This window comes from Prinia subflava, chromosome 4 (assembly GCF_021018805.1).
Source record: "Prinia subflava isolate CZ2003 ecotype Zambia chromosome 4, Cam_Psub_1.2, whole genome shotgun sequence".
NCBI lineage: Eukaryota > Metazoa > Chordata > Aves > Passeriformes > Cisticolidae > Prinia > Prinia subflava.
Genome location: NC_086250.1, coordinates 49,280,498 through 49,295,892, shown reverse-complemented (window position 1 = coordinate 49,295,892; position 15,395 = coordinate 49,280,498). Strand labels below are relative to the sequence as shown.

The window sequence follows — 15,395 nt, the reverse complement described above, 5'->3', positions numbered from 1 at the left end:
CAGCCTTGTGCATTATCTAGATTCACAGTGCAGCTCTTCAGAGGCTTCTCATATCTGAAACAAATAGTAGCCAAAAACACTCTAAACCTTATACTTTATTCCTCACTGTAAATAACATAGAAGTATGTCGCCATTCACACTAAGCTGTAAGACTGGACCAAACTTTCTCTGTTACTGGCACTTTGGGTTTTATCTCTCCCCACTCCTAGGTCTTTTTAAAGTTCAAGTCAGATTTCTCCACGTATCTGTGATCTCTCCTCTGCAAACACTCTGAGTTTGGGGCACAGCCCTGCTCCTCCCAAGGCTCACAGCCTTGTCCTGCTCCATCCTGCTCTACACCCAGCTCTCTGAGCAGCCCGTGCCCACACATCTCTCCAGACATTTCGTTTGGGAGGAGAGGATGGGGTGGAAACAATTTCAAAATTTCCAAAGGGACATGGAAAAATTAAGTCAAGTGATTGAGATCAAAGAAGATGAGCAGAAAAATGGAAGTCAGAAAAAGATGTCAATTATTTCTTTTCAGGTCAACTCCTCAGCAGTAAAGCCATGGTTTATTTCCCATACCATAGGTCTCTATACACAGACAAGAATACAAAATTTGAAATTAATTTAACAAGCATCATTTTATTTCAGCCAGTGAATCACTTCTATCTGCCTACTTATTTTTATGGCTGCCTTCATCATTGTACATGCAAATCTCTCAAATAAACATGTTTTGTCATCACAACACTTCTCCAAGGCAGAGAATGATGATGAGCTTATTGTACCTGAAAAACTGAGGAGCAGAAAAATTAGCCACATGCACAAGGTTAGGGAAGGATTTTCAGACTCTGCCCCACTGAGTCCTCCATTTCTACACGTTTATATATATAGATAAAAAAATCTATAAAAATATATATAAAAATGTATGTATAAAATTTTTGTGCTTTTGAGAATCTTATAACTGTTAAATTACTGACTAATAACATTTCATTCATTTATTAAAAAAGATTAGAACACTTAGTACTGCTGATAGGTACATTGAATTGGGATTCTTGGCATATGAGTCACAAATTACATGCATTATTCAGAGGTTTCATAGACAGGAATACGACTGCAGTTTATAACCCTGCTCTCCCAAGGGATATATGCTAATCTGTTCTGATGGAACCACCATGAAAAAAAGTAGATATTTATATCTAAATGGATGCTGGCAAGACAGGTGGGTTTGGTATCTGGACTTCCCCTACCTATTTGTGAATGCATAGGGCAAATATGTTTCTGTGGTTTTTTTGCATATTTCTTTATATTTCATTACATATCCAATTGTCATTGTTACAATAACTGTGAAAGATTGAAATTGTAGAAGAAATGTGGAATTATCTATTTTTAACTCCATTCCCATCAGTCTAAAGACCACAGCACTAAAAATAAATGAAGTAGCTTTAATAATAAATTTCTGAGTTTTCTAGGAAAATGTCTCAAGACAAATCTACCAAATGTATGGAGCTGTGCATATAATTTTTAAAAGGCTGAATTACAAAATTTAATCATAAAACCCCACTATCTTTAACAGGCTCATGCTTTAAATGGCAATAAAAATAAAACTAATTTAAAATATTTAAATAAAAGTAAACACTTTGTTGGATTAGAAAAATGAATAATTTATGGAATTTTAAATAAAACCAAATAAAATTCAATAGAAATAGAACTCTTTTCCAGTTCAGCATTGGTAACCTTGCTTTCCAATGGTTACAGCATTTAATTACAGTGCAGTAAAGAATATAAAAATACCAGCTCTAAACAGCTTTCAGAGGCAATTGCTGCTCTTCCAGTCTGGGAGATGCTGAGGCTATTCTGCTCTTTAGATTCATGTAAGACCTAAAAGAAGTGTGCTGGTATTTGCATTCTCTCTGCTAATGATTTGGTGTTTGATTACAGTGTCATTCTTTCTGTTTTTCTCATTGGGACATCTCCACCAAAATGATTTCTAAACAGGTAACTGGAGAGTTAATATAAGATGATATTATAGTTTTTATTTTTAATAAGCAACACCCAAATTTAGGGGTTCAGATCCATGATGAATCTTGGTGCAAAGGGTCTCAAATGCCAGGCTGACAATATAATGTTTACCTGAGAATTGACAATTACTTTCATCCACAGGCAAGAGTTATTTTTTCCTCATTTAATTTAAGTTCACTTCAAATGAAGTGTTATGTAATTTCTAAGGATTATATGTGGACCCTGAGCATGCATGGCTAAGCATGCAAGAGTTAATTTTTGAAATTAAACATAGCCTGAATTAAGGAATGACAAAGATTTACCTTTATCTCTTTGAAGATAGTTTTGGGTGGGTTGTGATGTGTCTCAGTGGAAAGAGCTGTACTTAAAAGTCTTATTGCATTAGTTTTGGTGAGTTGCTAAAACACGCATTTAGGGGATAAGTGCAGTTGGTGAAATTCTGGCATAGTTACCATCAACAGGAATTTTGTCAGTGACTGCAATGGACTTGCAAATTCACCCATTTAAAGAAATGAAATGAATGAACAAATACTTTTTATTCTTGTTGCCATTGTTTTAATATTTTTCTCACACAATTTTCAAAATACTATGTGACCAGTTCATTTCATCCTGTTTTCTCGAGCCTCTTGGAGGCTTTGCAAGAAGATCCAAGATCTGCACTTTGCAAGAAGATTCAGTCTTTATCTGTGCCTTCCTCTGGACCATCCTGCTCGGGTTTCCCTGCGGAGAGCCCTCCTGTGTGCATCCCAGTGCACGTCACTGTGCTCGGGAGGAACCTCTGGCTATGGCATGTTCTGAGGGCAGCTCGCCCAGGGCAGGGAGGGGGAGGAGAGGTGGGTGTTTGTTTCCATAGTGGCCGATTTCCCAAATGAATAATCCAATTATTCATCTCCCTTGGTGAGTTTATGCCTGTGGATAAAGCAAATGTGTGTCAGTGTGTGTGATAGGGAGGCCCCTGGTTCTGGGGTGGTCCCTGCTCCAGAGCAGGGTCTGCTGTTGAGGTACCCTTGTGTAGTACAAAGGGAGGTTGTATTTTTGGGTACATTTTAATTCTTGCTGGTAGTAGTCATAGCCTCGGTGACTCATCAATCTGGCTCATAAAGTAAAAACAGATTTACCCTTCATAGGGTTTGGCAGTTGGCAGATGATTGTTTCCCCTCTATGAATCAGACTTTTATTTATTTAGTGTAATCAAGAAGGAACTGTCTGTTTTGTGACCTTCTAGGTTAGTGAAAGGGAACAAAGGATTTCTCTTTATTATTATTATTTTTTGGCATCATGCAGTTAGCAGAACAATGCAAAACTATGATAAAGAATCGTGCTCTGGTTGGCTGGCTGCTCAGACTCTAGCTGCATGCCTTATTATTATTCCAGTTGGTCTGAGGAACGCTTTTACATGAGCAGAAATAAGCTATTTATGACAAATAAAGAAGAATCTACACTTTAGAATCAGTCAGGAAACATTGTTCCCTTTTAACAGATACCTAGATAACTATTTAACACTGAGGCACTGAAAGTTCCTCGAATAACGTTGCTAAGCTGGACAAAAATAACAAGAGGCTTTTGCAACACGTCTGGCCATTGGATAGAGTACCTCCCTGCCAGATTACAGACATATCTCATGCAAATTACAAGCAAAAAAATCAGATGGCAGTCAGGGACTCTGGTAAGCAACTCAAGGACAGCAATATGAGTAACAGACCTAAAATACATTTAGAAATTGCTCAATGACATTGGAGCTGAAAGAAATTAGAAAAAGCTAAGCGTAATTAACCAGAAATTATTAATTGGTTACTGCTCCTTATCCAGCTCAGGACAAAATGCCGTTTGGAAAGCTCATGCTGTTCCTAAACTTTGTATTTTGTTTAAAGAAAATGGCTTCACCAGCATGAAGCACGCTAATTCACTCCCTGGGCCTGGCACTCTGTAGGAATTTTGCTGAGACCTGTAAATGATCTGCAACATGTTCAGGGAATGCCAACAAGCATTATTCCTCACTAGAGCTGCATTCGTTACATAGTTTTCTAAGCTGGCTATTTCTAAATGTTTTTCCCTTCTGCATTTAGCCAGCAAAAGGTTTACATGCCATGAAAACCCTTGGTGCCCAGGGAAGCTGCCATGGGGCCCTGCAGGGTGGGCTGGCAGGAGGTGGTGTGCCCTTGCCATGAAGGGGGCACTGGCCTTCCTTGGTGTTGGTGGGGCTCTGAACACTGCAGCCACGAGGAGACAGCTTCTCATCCTCACTGCATTTCTGTGTCTGAACACTGCAGCCACGAGGAGACAGCTTCTCATCCTCACTGCATTTCTGTGTCTGAACACTGCAGCCACGAGGAGACAGCTTCTCATCCTCACTGCATTTCTGTGTCTGAACATTGCAGCCACGAGGAGACAGCTTCTCATCCTCACTGCATTTCTGTGCTCTGAACACTGCAGCCACGAGGAGACAGCTTCTCGTCCTCACTGCATTTCTGTGTCTGAACATTGCAGCCACGGGGAGACAGCTTCTCATCCTCACTGCATTTCTGTGTCTGAACACTGCAGCCACGAGGAGACAGCTTCTCATCCTCACTGCATTTCTGTGTCTGAACATTGCAGCCACGAGGAGACAGCTTCTCATCCTCACTGCATTTCTGTGTCTGAACATTGCAGCCACGAGGAGACAGCTTCTCATCACTGCATTTCTGTGTCTGAACATTGCACCCCCAAGGAGACAGCTTCTCATCCTCACTGCATTTCTGTGTCTGAACATTGCAGCCACGAGGAGACAGCTTCTCATCACTGCATTTCTGTGTCTGAACATTGCACCCCCAAGGAGACAGCTTCTCATCCTCACTGCATTTCTGTGCTCTGAACATTGCAGCCACGGGGAGACAGCTTCTCGTCCTCACTGCATTTCTGTGCCTGAACATTGCAGCGACGAGGAGACAGCTTCTCATCCTCACTGCATTTCTGTGCTGCCACACTCTGAAGGTTATAAATGTTTTAGTTCATTAAGAGCCTCTGCTAAGTAAGGGTATGCTAGGAAGAAAAGTTAGAAAAACATTTATTCCTCAAGCTAAGTACCTAAAAAGGTACATTGCAAAGGAACACACATTTCTTTTAAATTAGCACTTGCTAGGGTATTAAATGTCTTCAAGTTTGAGATGGGAAAAAAAAAAATCTATGTTAGTTATAAATAAAGCATGACTCCCCAGTTGGTTTACCTGGACTGGAAGCATTACAATGAGAGCTTCCATGAATTTCTTTATTAAGAAAGATCTTCTTCCTTAATTAGCAGATCTCACTTACCAAATGACCAAATGGAGAGTGCTTTTCAGCAAACACCACACTCTGCTTAGCAGTGTATGGTCAATGAGTGACATCAGATGACCACGGGGTACTGCAGGTTCTTCTTCACTGGGATCTGCAGTCAGGATAAACAGCCCTCTGTGGGGAACAGTTTCAGTGCAAGGTGAGTCAGTGACATCTTGAGAGCTCTATCACCACTCTGTTTTTATCTATTAAGGAAAAGATAAAGTGATGGAAACCATATTTGTTAGTCTGAATTCAGAGATGCATAATTTGGCATAAAGAAGATTGATTCAATTTCTGTTGGAAGTCAATGCATCTTTGAATAGACCCCAATTCATCCTCAAAGCCAAAGTGTTAGTGACTTAAGAGAAGACATAAAAAAGTGCTTATCTTGAAGAATGTACTTATGGAACATTCCAAGATTCTTTACTCTGACCCTGATAATACCTTGACACACCACTGTGACCCCAATTTTCGTGTGGCTTCACCTGAAATACTCCCAAAGCAAATGCTCTTGAATTTCACAGTGTGAGCTATCTTGCAGTAAAATGATCATGAATACAACTAGATCAAGGAGAAAATTACTTGCAGACACACAAGTGTGTTTTATTCTTCCAGTTTCTTTTCCTCAGAAGCATAATACTCTGAGAGCAGCAACTGTCAAAACAGTAAAAATAATACTCAGTATTTGTGTAAAGATACAGTGATTTAAGATAGTGATATTCATTCTCTGATTATGGCTTTCAAGATTTTTAGTGTTCTTCAGCCCTCCTTTCCCCCCATTTTTCCTGTTCCATGTGAGAGCTCTACTATTGCTTAATGAAAGAAGATTCCAATCTACATAATGTGAAGATAGACCTTAAGAGTTCATAACCAGATGCAGAATAGAAAGTAGACAGATTGTTTTTATTTCTGATTTAAGTATTACAATTTCAAAGTCAACCTAAAAGTTTATTTGCCCTTCCTCTGGATTTGGGATCTCTGTATACTAAGAAAAAAACAGACTCACTTCCAGCAAACCATTCTGTGTATATAGAGAAGATAAGCATAGGGTGGGGGAAGCAAACTATTGTTAAGAATGTGGAAATTAAGCTTAAGGGATTAAATTGCCAGTACTTTCAACACTTGGTTATATAGATAAGGTCACAGCCCAAGAGGGCACAGAGGCAGCCTGTGGGAGAGCTGGGAACTGACCCCAGCTACTCCTTGGGAGGGGACACAAGTGGCATCAGTAAAAAAAAAAAAAAAAACTAAAACAAAAAACAAAACCCCCAGAGCCCAACAGTGATAAAACAGTTGCAGAATTTAGTACTTTCTTAATGAGTGTCACTGTGAAAAGTCCATGTTTTTATCTCTAGGTTAAGGCACATAGGTGAGAAACAAAGAGCACGATTATTGTTTTTCATGAAATAGTTCAGCTTGGGAGGTGCTTGCCACAGGGTGCTGTGAATGCTAAAAGTTTACAGAGCATTAAAAGGAAATTGGACAAGCCCATGGATTAAGAAATTAGTCAATAGCACCAAATTCAAAAACACCCAACAAAACCAAACTGAAGCCTACAGCATACCCATATTGTTCTTAGGGTTTACTTTTATTTGAATATTACTCACGGGTGAGAATGCATTTCAGTGATATATCTTTTGCTTTCCTTGTTCCCACACTCTTCCTTAGACACTGACTTGTGGTCACGGTTGGAGACAGGATGCTGGAGTAAATGGGGTTTTGTTGTGACCTACTACCACTGTCCCAAGGCTGTAATGTTGTGGGGAACATGTTCTGACACCAGCTGAAGATCTAACCCATGAGCTGTTGGAAGTTTTCTTAGATGCTATGTGGGCTTTGTGGCTATTAAGTAATTTCCAGAGATGCCTTTTCCCAGAATCTCTTGGCCCTGCAAATAAAGCAATTCTGCATGGTTCTATCTGCTTTAGACTCTGTGAGTCAGTTGTTGGGACTGCAGCTCATGGAAGGGATAAAATGCCTTGTTACCAGGAGTAGGCTGCACCCCACTGGAAAATTTATTTTCCTCAGTATACCCCTGACATTTCTAAAATCTAAGTAATGGGTTTCTACAAATAAACAACATCTGTATGTTATCAGTATTATGCATCTTCAAGATGGAACACATTCATCTGGGCAGATCCTGAAAGCCCTCCCAGGAATATTTCAAATCCATTTTCAAGGTAAAGCAAACAGATACTTCTGCCGCAGCCCTGCATCCCACACTGACTCCTGCATTCACTGGGAACCCCAGTGACCTCTCTGGGTCCATACAGGCTAACCAGACTGCAGGGCAGTGCATCACCTTTTAGAATTAATACAGCATGCTTTTCAATGGTATACTTCAATTTTACCACTTCTCCCAACAAGAAAATTACATTTAAATTGGCATCAATGAATAGATTGAATTGTACAAAGGTCATTTAAAGGAAAAAGTGTCAGGTATCCACATAAGCTCAAATCAGACATATAAGCTATCAGATGAGAAATACAGGTCTTGAAAACAAAGGTGCATCAATCGATTTATTTAAAAAAAATGCATTTCTGTGTGATTAAAAAAGACCTGGAGGTGATGTAAATAGTTTGGAATGGTTCGTAAATCAGCCTCACTGTAATAATTTATTAAGAAGAAATATGTGTGAATTTCAATGATTTGTAGAAATATAGCCCAAATTTGTGGGAAAAAGCACAATTTAATCAAACTGTGGCTCAGACTTACACTGTAATGTAATTATTTGGCAGCTAAAAAAAGAAAAATGTAGTAAACAGGAAAATCTTACCATTTCCCCCCCTAAATCCACTGGTGAAAGAATCAGTAGCTCTTCAGGCTTCAATTTCTAATTCCATTTGCCTTCTTGATTGCAAGTTATTACTGGCTTTCAGTGATCTGGTAGGGCCTGACTGCTCCAGGCATGTTCCTGGCCTGTTGCAAATGCAAAAGAAGCTGGGTTTGTGAGCAGTCACCCATGAGGATTGGTTCAGCTGCCTGTTTGCCGTGGGCTGGGACCACAAGCACATCCTGCCACTGCCCTTTGACTGACACACAATTAAGATGTGCTAACGGGCTTGTGAGAGCATACCATTAGGATGCCTTCACTGCACTCAAAAATATGTTGTGTCAAGCTGGAGATAAAAGTTTTATTTTATTGATACTACATGGAAATTAAAATTAAATCAGGTACCAAGCAAAAGTTTGTATCTTTTATCCAGATTTTACTCATTCTAGATTTTTATGATCAAGATTTCCATTTCTGCCTTTCAGTACTAAGTGCACTTCCAGAGACAAAGACATTAGATATTATCACAGTTTTAAAATGATTTTTATCAGCGTTCAGGGGATCTCAAGACCACACAAGGAGGTCTTTGGCAAACCTCAAATACAGAGTCTTCCACAATGCTGTGTGGCTGCCTTTTGATGATCTTCAGCTTTAGTTGTGATCCACTTGTTGAAAAAACTTTTTGATGTGTAAGAACCGAAGTGCTTTTTATTTTTTTTTTTTCTCAACAAGTTATTAATTCATTTTCAGCTGAGGCTCCACATCTAGATAAGAGCTCCTCTCCTAACAGGCAGTTCATTCTCTCTGCCTGAATTCTTTCCATCAGAGAACTAGGTATCAATTTATCACTGTGGGTGTGACAGCAATCTGCAGATTCAGTAATAGATAAGAAGAGAATAAATTATTTCTCTTTGACAATGTTGTGGCCGAGTTATTTCATTCTTGTGTAATATTAAAAAAAAGAGTTGAAGAGGCTGCTAGCCTTTATTTTCTCTCCCTGCTTACCTGTAATAACAGAAGGACACAGACGTTATCTTTGCATTCAAATTATATCAATATTTTAAGCTGATACATAGATTAAATAAAAGCACTACAAATTTTGCAGAAACGAATAGGTAATTAAACTGAATTACTTTGACTCTCAGAAAGTCACATGTGTAGTTTAAGCCAAAGAGCCACTATCAAGTGGGAAAAATTCAGTCATTCATAAATAAATATCTAAAATAGAATCATCCTCTGGAGGTGATTTTACCTTCTCTCTTTAGTAACTGGCTGAGTTTTGATGATTAGCTTCAGATTGGCATCTTACAGTTAAATGGCTAAAAGTAGGTGACATGAACCTTATCTTGCCATTATCTATTTTCACCCAATGCAGTAAAGCATTTAGTAGCAATCTTATGGAAAAAAATAGCCATAAATCTTTTTAAGTGTATTGCTGGATCAGGTCAAGAGTGCTCATCAGTTTGCAGGATTAAATACTGTATCTCTAATGGTGTTTAGCACTTGAAATTCCTATCAATATCATTGCTCTAATTTGCAATTACAGCTTTAAAATGTGAGGACTAGATTTGAAAGGATTTGTTTACCCCTTGTCTGATCTGCCATTACCAGAGGGAAGTGAAGGTGTAGGAAAAAGAGCTTGTACATCTCCCGTCTGGCTGAATGCTAAGCATCTGAAAGTTATTTTCTTTTGTTATCTTAAAAAAGCAGGAAAAGGGAAAAGCAGAGAAGCTGAAGTGGGAATAGATTTAACATACAATTATTATGTTTACTTGGTGATATACTATTCTTACTTTAGGCATACCTTAGGTGCAATTAAGGAAATGTACATTTGGGAATCCAGATTCCCTTTACAGTCAAGAGACACTCAAAGGGACAGTGGGAACATCATCATTAGCTGCCCATAACCTCCAGTGCTACCTATTTTGCTATTTAATTGCAACTTTATGGCCTGGTTGTTTCCTGGCAAGGTATAAAGTACACATGGAAAAATTAGATATTGCAAGAACACAGAGCACCTTTTTGAGCCCATTTAACTCCCCTGCAAGTTGGCAAGCAAACCCTGCTTTCACTGAAATCTTGTGTCTAAGCAACACAAAAATGTTTTTCACATGGTATTTACCATATTTTACAGCACAGCAGTCTAGATAAGTGCCTTGCATAAACTGTGTTGCAGTTTGACAATGAGAGGCTAAACTCTCTTTGTGTACATATGACACAGATAAAATAGAAGTTATTAAACAATGTTATTCCTTGACTTTGAACATGGTGAGTATAGCACGTTATCATCTGGCAAAACAAACGTTGAATTTTTGACAAACATACAGGAAATTAAACTGTGACTCAATTAGCCATCCAGTTTAGTTTCCAAAATGACTGAAAGAGTAAAATACTTCTCTTGCCTGCATTACTGTTGTTTTAGGCCAAAGAGAGGATTTGCTTTAGCAGCTCTACTCTGACTTTTATTGTATTGACTTATTACAAAGCTAGTCAAAACAAAGGAAAGAAAACATATTTTGAAGATTATTACATAATGGCTTATTTTCAGTTAATATAAACCAGGACTTTGCATTTTCTTCTCTGAGTCTAGTTGCCACAATATGTGTTTATCATTGCTTCTTATTTAAGATGGACTCACATATTTTGTGAGGCTCTACTGCAAATAGCTTCACTCTGAGGAAAGCCCTGTCTAAGATGGTGGCCTAAATCTTCATTCTTCCACCCATGGTGGGAAGTGAAATATCTGCTTAAGTTGGCAGATGTTGACTGGTCAGTATGCTAGTGATGTGCTCCAGAAAAAAGCAAATGTTGTGAAGGATGAACCAATTTTATACACAAAGGGAAAGAGAAATTGCTCCCTTGATCTATTTGTTGATGTGAAGCATAATTTATTAGTCTACAGAAGTTACCTTACATGCTTACTAAGGTAAAATGTGGATATTCTAAGCTTCTTCTAAGATAACATCTAACACAGTCTAGTGGACTAAGAGACAGTTTGGAGACCCAAAAGCAACATTTGGCAAAGGAAATAACTTTTGTCTTCTTTCCAATTCAGTTTTCCAACATTATTCTCCAGACTTTACATCGCTGCTGAACTGAAATTGTCCCATGCTACTTCTCTAGGCGTGGAGTGCATGCAGCCTCGATGTGATGCCCAAAGGAAGCTGTTGCACAGTCCTGATAATGTGCACATCTATAAAGCTTTTTTTCACTTAACACTAGAGAAAGAGTCAGCTGCATGCAGATGTTCTGGACAATGAGCCTTTTTTGCCTTTTGCCCTTATTAAAGCAAATTCTTCCCCCACGACATTTTCTGACTTGAGCCCATGTGCTGGTTTGAACTGAGGTATAGTGGACTGAGGGCTATGTTTTGGATTTGTGCTGAAAACAGACCTGATAATATCAAGATGTTTTTGTTGTTGCTGGTTGGTGCTGGTGAGAAGATTGGGGATGTATGGCAAGGTGGGAGGAGACACAGCCAGGGCAGGTGATTCAAAGTGATCAGTGATATTCCATATATTTCCACAGACCATCATGTGCAGTATGTAAAGTGGGGGGATGAAGGGGAAAGGGGAGATGTTTGGAGTGATGGCATTTGACTTCCCAGGTCACCATTACAGTATGTGATGGGGCTCTGCTCTCCTGGAGATGGCTGAACAGGTGCCCATAGGAAGCAGAGAATTAATGCCTTGTTTTGCTTTGCTTGTGTGCATGGCTTTTGCTTTTCCTGTTAAACTGTCTATATCTCAATCCACGAGTTTTCCAGCTGATTTTACCCCCAGTCCCAGTGGTGGTGAGCAGCTGTGTGGGGCTTGGTTGGTGGCTGGGGTAAAACCACAATGCCCCAAAAGAAAAGAGCCCCTCTAAACCTGAGAACTCCCTCCTGTGCTCAGCATTGGTGATGCCACATATTTAATACAGCTCAGTTTTGGGCCCCTCACTTTAAAAAGGTCACGGAGACACTGGAGTGTGTCCAGTGAAGGGCAGTAAGGTGAAAGGTCTAGAAAATGTGTTTTATGAGGAGTGGCTGAGAAACTGGGTTTGTTTAGTCTCGAGAAGAGGACACCCAGTAAGGAGCTCATCATCTCCACAAGTACCTGAAAGAAGGCTGTCATGAGGAGGAGTGTCATGGTCTCTTCTACTGCACCTGCAGTGAGAGGACCAGAGGAAATTGCCCTAAGCCGTGAGAGGGAAGATTCAGATTTGACATTAGAAAGAAACCCACTGTTGGGGTGGTCAGGCATTGGAGTAAGTTGCCCAGGGAGCTGCTTGACTCACCATACCTGCAGATGTTGAAGAGGCATCTGCATCTGGCACTGGGTGATGTGGTTTAGTGGTTACAGTGGTAGTGCTGAGTGGATGGTTAGACTGGAAAATCTTTAAGATCTCTTCTAACTGTGATCATGCTGTGATTCTATCAGTCAGCTGAATTGGCTGCAGACTGGTATGAGCAGGCTGCTGGCCAGCTCTCACTTCTGTAACTTCCCTCTGACAGGTTTCTTGTAGGGGTCACTCTAGACAATAGAAGAGGCAGTCTCACTGGCTTGGGGTGAAAGAACCGTGCTTGACCAAAACATTACACCTCCACATTTCTTGTCCACTTTATGAGATGTGGGGAATCCTGTGAAAGTAATTTGCTAGATTAGATGACTCTGATGACTCAGTGTTGCCTCACTTGTGGATGTCAGTCCTATCGCTGTGCATGTAAAGTGAAGGATATGGGTTAGCTCATGGGGTGGGACTCTGACATTCCTCAGAGGCTTCTAATTCCTGTCCTGTTACTGGAGTCCCTAGAGAGCCCCTCCCAAAGAGCTCTGTCTTCCTATTACCTCTGCTAATGGGACTGAGACCTGTGCACCACCACGTATGAAGAACACTGGCAGGCTCCTCTGAGATGGGAGTCCAAAATTCCACATCCTACTCCCCTTCCACAGGCTTCTGTCAGTAGGGACATGTTCTTATCAATTTGAAAGATGAAGCATTTGCTGATACCATGTCTTCCTGCACTGAGATCTCCTACCCCACAGATGTTCTCTGAAGGATTAGTAATGCAGACCAGTCTAGTGCTGCTATAGCAAACCACACTTCTAATCATGTAATCCTTATGAGGCCATTTGGGATTAAAGGATGTTGGGTTTTTAAAAATTTGATTCTATTTGGTTCTTTATTTAAATGTTGTCTTCTGTTAAGTAAATGAATAGCTGCAGTTAACTCAGTTTACGAGTTCAATTGGCTGAACTAAGAAGTAAAATTTACCTGCAGTGACAGCATCAGAGTATGTCTGAAATACAAGATAACACACCTTGAGCCGAGATTCAGAGGCAGGGAGCTGAGTGGCAGTATACAACTAGAGCCTCAAGACCTATGTGTAATAGCCAGGTATTGCTAGCCAAGAAAATTTCCACACTGAGTTCAGTGAAACTGGAATGTTGAGAACAGTCACCTGGAGTAAGCATTTACCACCTTTCATCTTCAAGTTATTTTAAAATTATTAATTGACTCCAGACAGTTCCAGAAACATTGGTGCTGCCATGCTCATTTAAAAAACTAAGCCACAGAATTAGAAAAGGTAATGGCTATCTCTAAGTAGTTAGCAGTGAGAGAAAGAAGACTCAGTCTCAAGATGATACCTCAGAATTTCTGGTTTTCAGAACTGGTTTTCAGTTAAAACAATTGCATCTCCTCCAAGCCACCCACAATATACCCAATACTGCACCTTTTTTTGCTAAGCAGAAAGAAATCCTCTCTTTAGGGTATCACATTTGGGTCAGGTTTGGATGCAGCACAGCCCTCTCTGGAACAGTGTGTGCCTTCCAAGTCTGGTCAGACACACGTTGTACAGCTCTGCCTGAAGGCAAGTGGCAGTGGTTTACATTAGGATCAGAACTAGGCTTGGGACAGTGAGTTCAGCAAGCATGAGAATAATGCTTCTTTCTTTAGCCATCTGCAGGCTCCACCCCATTTCTCAAAATTGCTGAACTATTTACAAATGTTTGAGAGAATCTCTGTGGGATGTTTACACTGCCATGCATTTCAGATGCAGGCAGAGCTATACAACCAAGGCCCACCCCAAAGACAAGAGCTGTGCTGTATTATCAAAATATGTACTGGTTCTATTCTCCACTACCATACAAGGCAGTTCTGCATTCCTCCTGGTAACCTTTCATTACCTCCTAAGTTTTCCAGATCACTGCCAGAATTCTTAAACTTCATGGAATGATTACAGGTTCCTAAATATAAAGCTCAGATTCTGTTTGGCAGATTTGTATAGGAATTTCAGAATTAAGAAAAAAGGTATTTCAGAAAAGGCTGTTAAGACCATTTGTAGAACTGCACTGCAGTTATACAGTTTACAGATTCAATAAACTTTACTGGTTAGAGCGAACCAGACCTCAAAACATCACCGTGAAGTTGTTATGACACCCATCCCACATAGGATGGGAATCGAGGAACAGAATGCCCAAGGAATTTAGACAATGTCCTCTTGCATTCAGCCAGCAACTGGAATTAGATATTGGATGTTTCTGCTTTGCAGTCACAATCTGCAGTCTACTAAACGATGCTGATTCCTTATGCTTTTAGACAGAAAAGAAGTATTACATAAAAAGGATTTCAAACAGCATATATTGATACTTTCCATGCATTACAATTAAATTAGAGAGGGCTAAGAACCTGTTTGCTTGCTGTAATTAAGAAATTTGTAGAGGAATGTTCAGTTTTAGAGATAATTTGCCTAACATATTAAAAAATGCAAAATGAAATTGGAAAAAAGAAGCAATAGAATAGATGCAATTCCACAAAAGTGGCCTGAAAAACTTCAGAATGCCTATCATATTGAGAGTTTTTGAAGTGAAAAAATGTGCATTGAATTCCTGGAATGAGAGAGATGCTGTTTGTATTCTGCCCACAGTGTTCTGGCTCCCTATTCTGGAAGGTCATTAAAATGTTTTCTAAGAACTGATGAACTATTTACTGATTTTATTCCGACTGATTATTCTTGATTTGTCTCCTGAATACATACCAAACGTACTAATTAAAAATACCTCCCAGCTTGTTTCAGCTGGAACTTTGATCTATGTTGTTGACTTTTTTCCATATTTTCTTTGATGAATATGTGTCCAACTAAGACAATACAAGCCTCAATAAGCTTCCATTGAGCCAAATTTCTACACAATCTAGCTAAAAGGTGTCATTACCTGAAACTTGTCTGTCAGAATGTGCCATTTTTGGGTCCAGAACTTGAAATGCAGCAAATGTTAGAGCCAAAAGGCTGAACAGAGGGTCAGCCCACAAAAACACATGGGTAGGAAATGCTGCAAATGCTGA

The 15,395-nt window shown here is 39.7% G+C and overlaps 1 long non-coding RNA gene across 1 annotated transcript; it reads right to left on the bottom strand.

The window, feature by feature from the left end:
• Nucleotides 1-277: 277 nt before the first annotated feature.
• On the bottom strand, nucleotides 278-9,064 carry LOC134550227 (uncharacterized). Its single transcript, XR_010080282.1, has 3 exons — nucleotides 8,073-9,064; nucleotides 5,290-5,498; nucleotides 278-2,910 (listed from the first exon to the last, which is right to left on the bottom strand). It is a non-coding gene; the product is annotated as an uncharacterized LOC134550227 (long non-coding RNA).
• Nucleotides 9,065-15,395: the final 6,331 nt, after the last annotated feature.